The sequence below is a fragment of the Colias croceus genome, chromosome 21, assembly GCF_905220415.1.
Source record: "Colias croceus chromosome 21, ilColCroc2.1".
Lineage (NCBI taxonomy): Eukaryota > Metazoa > Arthropoda > Insecta > Lepidoptera > Pieridae > Colias > Colias croceus.
Window position 1 is genome coordinate 6,926,245 of NC_059557.1, and position 9,030 is coordinate 6,935,274.

Here is a 9,030-nt window from a genome sequence, read left to right on the forward strand (position 1 = left end):
CCCGGTATCTATGGGTACGCAGACGATAGCACTGTTGTGGAGAGATATGTATCCAGCGCGCGAGCCAGTACGGCACAAATTCAGTCTCTACGGGAGGCGATGGTCGATCGCATGAACTTGTCCTTACAGGCGGTCTCCGACTGGGGCGATGCCAATCTGGTCAAGTTCAATGCGTCTAAGACCCAGGCGTGTCTGTTCTCCGCTAAACGGAGTCCATTCCACCTGACTCCGAATTTCCAAGGTGTGTCCGTGCCGATAACTAACCACCTCGAGCTTCTTGGTATCACCTTAACGCCTACTCTGAACTTTGGTTCCTTCATTGAATCTAAAGCCCAAGTAGCCTCAAAAAAGCTTGGAATTCTGGCGAAGGTGAGACAGTATTTCAGCCCGGGACAGTTGCTCAACCTTTATCAAGCACAAGTCCGATCGTGCATGGAATACTGTTCTCACCTCTGGGACGGATCCGCCAAGTACCAGCTGGAGGCGCTTGAGGCGATAGAGAGGCGTGCCAAGAGACTCATAAACGACAATGACCTAGTAGGCAAAAAGCTCCAGAGCCTCGGTCACCGCCGCAGAGTGGCCAGCTTATCGGTCTTCTATCGGATACACTTTGGAGAGTGCGCTGCGGAACTGCACGATCTCGTTCCGCCATCCCCGTTCTTCCATCGATCGTCGAGGCGCACAGATTCTAGGCATCGCCATATGGTGGACGTTCCATGTACCCGGACTAAGCGGTTCGGTTCCACATTCTTTATCCGAACCGCGAGGGACTGGAACATGCTTCCTGAGTCTGTGTTCCCCGACGAGTACAATATGGGGGTCTTCAAGCGTAGAGTGAACAGGTACCTTCTAGGGAAGCGCGTTCCATCTTAGACCGCATCTCAGCTTAACATCAGGCGAGATTGTGGTCAAGCGCTTCCCTATTACCAAAAAAAAAAAAAAAAAAAAAAAAAAAAAAACCTACTGACTTTCACTTTGAATTTCTTCATCGTCACTTTGGAAGCTCGCATCCAGGACATTGATTGTTTTTTGGTTTCAGCATAAACATGGTGAACTCGGGTAACGTCCATGATCACAAAACGTGACAAAAAATTATCCTGATATCATTAAAAATTTAGAAATTTACCCTCTACATGTCGAATCGTTGTTTCTTCTTTTCGTCGGGAAACATTCTGGCACGCACCGTTCACATTCAAATTAATGTAAATAATTGGAAACGTGGCCTGTTGATATGATTTTTTTGTGATTACTTAGTGAATACATGAGCAAGCAAAAAACATTTATTTTATATTTTTATGTGCACAGGAAATATCCAATTATCATTACTTTTGGATCAACCTAGTACATTTAATATGAAAGATTTTAGCTTTTTCTTTCTTTTTTTGGTTTTCTGCTTTAATTACTTCGCAAATTTGAAGGGACGTTCATTTAGAAACTGTAAATAGAGCTCCTCATTGTATTTCACAATGAGGACATTACTTCGAAAATCTGCTATGAATACAAAATGTAGGGGAAATAAAATGTATGGGAGCGTTTAATGTAACATTTTTGGATATTTCACGTTTTATTTTTAAAAATTTATTATGGCCATTTTACTCATTAGGTTAAGTACTTTCGATATCAGTTTAAAGTTTTTTGGTATCTGCAATAGTTACGGAATAATCGCTTGTGCACACTTAACGATTACACCCTGTATATAATTATAATTCTCGAATATTAAGTGTGATAAAACACACACGCGTTAAATTTTAGTGTTTTTCTAGTGAAAAACGGAATTAGTTCCAATATGAAACACAAAAGACCACGTTGTCGGAAGGAAATTCGAAAACCGGTGCTTTGGTATGTATAATAGTGGCGGGAACTCTTTTTCGTCCTCGGAGGACGAGAGAAGTAATGGTTCGTCACTGCCCAAGAGACCGGGAGACGAGAAATTCCGTAAGTACAATCAAACTTGTCAGAACATGTCCGGACTCGTGCATAGATTTTCATCCAGCACGTGGCATACATTTCACAGTATTTGACACAAATACATCAATATTTAGATGTAGGTAATTAATAAAACACAATGCATGCCTATAATGAGATCACTACATTATCATCGGGTTTCTTTATCATACACAGGCACATTGGTTACTGTGTCAAGTATTGCTTTTAACCAGACTTGTGAAATAGCGTTAGGCTACCTAGGTAGAAGGTACTTAGGTATAAGGAATCCACCGTGATCCCCTCTGGCTAACGAGCCCCAGCACTCAGCAGGTAGTGAGGCATCTCAATCACTTAGACCATTCAATTGTAACTACCTCAACAAAAGTGAGTACCTACTACTTAGTGCCCACTGACTACATAAATAATTCAAGACAATTAAGATGTACTTAGATTTTAGATAGTTAGTTACAAAACCTGTCTGTCACAATATTCTAAAGAGAAGAAATTGTTAATTAACTATTTTAATATTATTTCAATATTGATACATGTCACATATAGATTTTACATTACTTATTATAGGATATGATATAGAGTGTATAATATGAGCAACAGTCTCACACAATATTCAGTAGGAGCTACTTATTACTGCAAGTTGAGATTACCTAATTTATCTTACGGTAAATAATTCTTAACATAAGGAGCTTATTTTCATAGCCAATTGATACCAGAATAAGCTTTGATTCTATGGGTACTTATTTGAATAGTAGTGAAAAATCATAAGAAATAGACATTGCAGATTATAAGAGGTAGATATGTTTATATACATTATCATCATCAAGGACCCATATTTACTGTATCCCCGAACAGTTGAATGAGATCATTCTTGGTTATAATGTTACCGATGATAATGTTGTTTATCTAGTTCCTTTCTTACTTAAGTGAAAGAGCTTGCCATATAATTAACACTCAGGTGTGATAACAATTCTATAATATCAACAGTAAAGTAACCAAAATCTTTGTATTTTTTATTTGTATCTTATACAAAAATATGTACTGAAAATATGTACAAGGTGTCCTTAGCCATGATTAGCTTAGTATGGTTATGCTGAAAGAACTGTGTCCAGAAAGACCCAGAAAAATATATGCCATACTTACATTCAGATATGCTTCTGGCAATAAGAGCTGATGGCTCCGCCAGGTTGATATTCAACCTGAGACACCTAAACACCTAGGTATTAACCAGGTAATTTTGATACATATCACAGATTATAACGGTAATTAAATTTTTACAAAGCCAGGATTGTCTTGTAAAATTAGACATCATTGGTAACAGTAATGAGATTCTCACAAGGCCAGGATTGGCTTGTACAATCAGGCATCATTGGCCTATTTTCTGCCTGCATATGGCAGCCATTTCAAATGGTCGCGGAGGCCCTACAGGCTGGAGGTGCCCTCCTTCTGTTTTATTTAAGCTATTAAGTTTTGGTCTATTGAGACCGTTGCAAAATTAACTTCACAGGTCTTGTAGACTGTGAGGATTTTGGAAAAGCTTAATTGGCACTACAGCCACATAAAGTGCCTTCTGATTTAGTTGGACAATTATCTTTTGGGTCTACCATGACTAATCCAATTTAACTTCACAGGTCGCGGAGACCATGGAGGTTTTGGTAAAGCCTGATTGGCAGGACTATTCCAATTCAACTTCACAGGTCGCGGAGACCATGGGGGTTTTGGTAAAGCCTGATTGACAAGACTATTCCAATTCAACTTCACAGGTCGCGGAGACCATGGAGATATTGGTAGAGCTTGATTGGCACTCCAATCACAAAAGGGGCCACAGCCCTCTGATTTAGTTAAACTATCAGGATTATTCTAATAATTTAACTTCACAGGTCTCGGAGACCATGGAGATTTTAGTAAAGCCACAGAATGAGCTACAGCCTTCTAGTTAGACAATTATCTTTTCGTCTACAAGGATTGTTCCAATTAACTCTACAGGTCCCGGAGACCATAGAGATTTTGGGAAGGCAGGTTTGGCACATCAATTACAAAGTGTACATTGTAAGCCTGGATACTTGTGCCTCATGTGTGATACTATAGAAATGTCTGTGTTATTGCCAGTCCCAAAAGCCTCAAAGATAGAGCATACTGTGGTAGTCATTAAAAGGACCATGTCTTGCACTAAATAAGAGTTGCAGACAGTTCTAGGCATCTAACACTGAGAGGACTGTACAGTTGTCGCCTCCAGGTATTTCTCTAGAGTTTCGCGCACAGCAGACCAAGAGAGAAAGGCTTTCCCTCTACATGCTATACAAGACTTAAGAGTTGTGGAAAAGAAACATAAACAGAAATGTAATAGTCTTTGTAAAAGAACAAGTTTCTCACTTCCTAACTACAGATACCGCGGATGCGGGCTGAGTAGGACATCTGAACAGTACTTACCTGTCAGAGAAATGAAGAGGGAAGCAGGGGACTTGGCATTAGAACTTCTGACTTATATGTCGTGTACCAGATATGCAATAAAAGTGCTTCTGAGTAAATTGCAAGGGGCGCACATCCTGTAGCCCAAGCTATCAATCAGACTTTGGTCGCCCACATACAAAGGTTGCTGACTCTCTTAGCTCTTACAACTGAGTAACTGTACCTAGCTGAAAAGTTGAGAATAACTCTTGGCACGCTTCCAGGACGCCTAAGTGGCCTTTGATTTAGATTGCCTCTCAAGAAATCAACCTGTACCGGAGTGGCTTCTTCTACCTTGTACAACAGGAAATATAATATTTCGGAAGCTCCTGATATGGACCATTTCGCTACCCAAATGAATGCTTTAGTGCCAAGGCATATTTGCCAAAGCCTGCTCCGAATTTTGCGACATCTGCAGTCGTTGATGGAGCTGACGCCTAGACTGAATATTCCCTTTCAAGGGTAATCCTCCAAGTGCACTAGCGCACCTCGCACCCCGGGACCGGGGCAGATACATAGCACTCAAGGGTGGCTTATGGTTGATATAATAAATAATAATAATAATATATGGGCATTTCTCCGCAACTCAATGTCAAGCGCCTAAAGATGGCTTATGGTTATTGACTATTATGGTTATATATGGTTATTGACCCGGAAGTCATGAGCACTCAGACCATTGGTGAATGGCCTTACGGCCTTATGGCCCCCCAACTGCTCAGTCAGAAAAAGGGGGGGGGGAGGGGAGAAAACAGCCCATTGTAAAGCAAAGGAGAAAGAGCAGTTAAGTAGTGGTGCCCCTCCACAGTGCCAACATATGACCCTCCAAGCAGGAAGTGACTTTCATAATGCAATGCTAAAAAAAAAAAAAATGCATGTAATCTAGTACACAGGGATTCTATTTAATTGGCTTAAGTCTATCATAAGCAAGCTGACCCTGTTCATGACATGAACATGACTTCTGAAAACCTCAAAATACAGTTTTTTATCACAGCAAGATAAGATTATAACCTGACCTGAATTTGGATACTAAATGGATACAACAACACATTATCCATCAGGTGGTCGGTTGTGAGGAAACTCAGTCACATAGATATGCCCAGTGACCCATGTGGAAAGGTTGGTTCAAGTAACAAAGGACTGATTTTCAATCTTAAAAGTAGATAATTGATTCTTATCTATAAAGGGGCGGACCCTTTAACCTTGCAACACAAACCTTTATCTCTGGCTAGTTAAGGTCCCTCCAGATCTTAAGGACAGTAAACGTAGCAGCCCTGTCCAGCAGTGGCTTCAAGAATGTGGTAAGGGCACCAACCCGTGGAGGCAGTGGAAGGACCATACAGTCAATTATAAAAGTTTTACTGTCAATCAGTCAATTTAGCCAGTGCCAGTGAGTCTGGTTTACTTTAAGGTAACCTGAAACTGTTTAATTTATTATTTAATTCAGTGTAATTAATTTAAGATCATAGTAATGATCAATGTGTAACAAACATGCATAATGCTTAAGGTACAGTTGTGTTAACATTGCTTATTATAGTTATTTTATATACAGATGTTATTTACTGTAGTATTTAGCCTTAGAGGCTCCATTGTTTATCCTTGGTGACATTGATTTTCCTTTGAGTTATAATTTTTAAAATTTTATTTTTATGTTATTATTTGAACTTTGATTTGTATCAAAGATATAGAGAAATAATTAAGCAGTTCTTAGGTTCTAAGACTTAGTTCATTAGTATTGGCTTATTGAGAAGATTATCTGAGGAGAATAATTTAAAATTTAGAGGATACCTATATGGTTAGTTCTTACAATATGAAAGAAAAACAATTTTTGTTGTTATTACATAACCCCCTTGTATTGTTTTTAGAATTTAAAATATAAATTTATTTTACAATACAACAGGTTCATTTAACATTCTGTAAGGAATGAAATTTAAGTTGTTAATACAGCACTTAGGTATTACAATATTAACAAGATAATTTATTTTCAACATAGCGTTTGTATGTCTTTCTTCACCAGCAGATATCAAACACATCTTCATCCAACGCTGTGTGTTTTAGAAAGACACATAATATTGATGTTTTGCATTAAAACAAAACATGTATTATGTGTCGAATAAAACACACAGCGTTGCAGTTTACTGCTTGCTGATGAAGATGCTATGGAGCTTGGAAGATGACAGCGCTTCAAAGGCGATGATGACAGATGCCATACTAGGGACGCGCTCTTGCTAGTGAGGTGAAAGATCCATCGATATTTGGTAAGGTGACCCAATTTGCATAGAGATATATAGGATTCATAGACTGCTTTCTTCATCCAACGCTGTGTGTTTTATTCGACACATAATACATGTTTTGTTTTAATGCAAAACATCAATATTATGATTTGAAAAGCCGTTTGTCGCCGCCTCTCTGCAGAAACTATATGGTCGTTCGAATGTGGTAATCATTATTTATTTATTTTACTATTTAATACAACTAAACAGATTTAGATACTAAAATATACAAAAATAAAAGCTAGGAGCAATTTAGTGTACTTGATGGCCTTATCACTTAGTAGTGATCTCTTCCAGGCAACCAGGTCAGAAGGTAATCAATTAAGGTTTTAACGGTTCAAATGCACTTAAAAGAAGTTAGATTGAATAAATACTTACTTCAAAATTAACTTTTATTGTGTTATTTAATACGATTAATGAAAAAGCGAAATTCCCATAAAGATCAGTTAGTTAGTTCATAGAAAATCGTTTTAATTCCTTATTCAATTGAACGTCAATTATCGTCTAATTAATAGAACTAAATACATCTGGAATTCTCAAGTGGTTTCCAGCCATTTGCTTCGGATATATTTATTACGCTATTCAGTGGAAAAATGCGAATTAAATATAGAATATATTATAGGCATGCTCATTTACTAGCTCGTACTACTAATTTATAATTCTAGCTCGCGTACGCAGGTAAAACAGGATACAAAGAACTACATGCCAAGTGTAATACAAATACACTGCATTATAATGTAACTAGCTTCGCCCCACGTGGGCTCCGCTCCTGTTGGTCTAGCGTGATGATACCTATAGTCTTCCTCGATAAATGGGCTATCTAACACCGAAATAATTTTTCAAATCGGACCAGTAGTTTGTTGAAGTGCGTTCAAACAAACAAATTCTTCAGATTTATAATATTAGTATAGATACGGCCTACATAATTTCACAACTACATTTTCAATGGACTTGAAAAAGAGGGGAGGATCTCGATTCGAATGTATTTTTTTTGTGTGAGCTTTCGACTGGGTGTACCGTTTTTTATTCTTTATTATTTGAAAAATTCTTGTGTTCAACTTTCAAGTGTCTTCTAGTTGGTTTCATTTAAATTGTGTCCAGTACTGACCATATAAAGGCGGTTTAGTTGTTAGTAAAAAAAGAATTAGGTAAGTAATACAAATTAAATTTTTATGACTGAAATCAAACTGGTGTTTTTCAATTCAATTATGGTAATACAATATATCACATTATCATTCATTGTTGGAATATTATATTACATTACAATTTACTAAAATTTATATTTAGTAGTTACATAAAGTTATCTCCAAAGCCGACTAATTGCAACGAGCCTAAATTACGAAGTTATTAAATATCCGTGGACGAATTAATTCTGAATATTAAGTAGAAGGCTCACTCAATCAAAATGTAAATACAATGAAAGCATTATAATCCATTTTATGTGAGACGGTAAACAAAATGTCGTCGGGAACGCTGTGTTAGGGATGCGCTTTTACAAGATTTTTAACTTACTAAATATAATTACTGGGCGAAATTTGAAAATTATTGAAATGATTTTAGTGTAGAATAACGACAATGCTATTTAGAAGATAATTTGAGTATAACTTAAGCAATAATGCTTCAAAATTGTTGTGTGTTAGAATTAAAAAATAGGTAGAGATTAGAGAGCTGCCAATTAATTAAATTTAATTAAGGTTATGTTTGTCTTTCTGATGAGTTAAGGGATAGGAAAGTTATTATAAGGCGAAAGGAAATAAAGAACCGATTTGTATAAACATTACGATCAATAAGTTCCTTTTATGAGTACATACGAAGAATTAAAGTAGGCAAAAATCCATTAAAAATGTAGTAGGTAAGTGCTATGCGGAGAATGTGGTTTCCTTATTTATAAATTATTTTATTTACAAAATTCTTTTTTTTATTTTTCCGATAAAAAAGAATTTCTTATTAATAGTCTAACATGTCCCTGGTGACAGTAAAATATCAGCGTTATATCTCCTTGTAATACCTTTTATTGGCACGTTTTTCAACGAATTTATTTTGTTAAAATATTCTAAGAAGAAGAGCTAATTAATTGTGATCAAATAGGTACCTAAATTTTCAAAATGCGAGATTTCTAAGAATTTCTTATTACATACTTATTTATATTTATCAATGAAACGGGACGGTATGGTTATATTATGTTTTTTATCTATACTAATCTATACTAATATTATAAAGCTGAAGAGTTTCTTTGTTTGTTGAACGCGTTAATCTCAAGAACTGCTGGTCCGATTTGAAAAATTCTTTTGATAGCTCATTTATCAAGGAAGGCTATAAGGCTCTATATCATCACGCTAAGACCAACAGAAGCGGAGCCACGCGGGTGAAATCG

General features: G+C 36.9%; 1 long non-coding RNA gene across 5 annotated transcripts; it reads left to right on the top strand.

The window, feature by feature from the left end:
* Positions 1-1,701: 1,701 nt before the first annotated feature.
* LOC123701268 lies at positions 1,702-6,762 on the top strand. 5 transcript variants are annotated; one of them, XR_006752711.1, is made up of 2 exons: positions 1,702-1,935; positions 6,401-6,762. It is a non-coding gene; the product is annotated as an uncharacterized LOC123701268 (long non-coding RNA). The 5 variants fall into 5 exon arrangements; XR_006752712.1 differs by having other exon boundaries at positions 6,404-6,762; XR_006752715.1 differs by having other exon boundaries at positions 1,702-1,839.
* Positions 6,763-9,030: the final 2,268 nt, after the last annotated feature.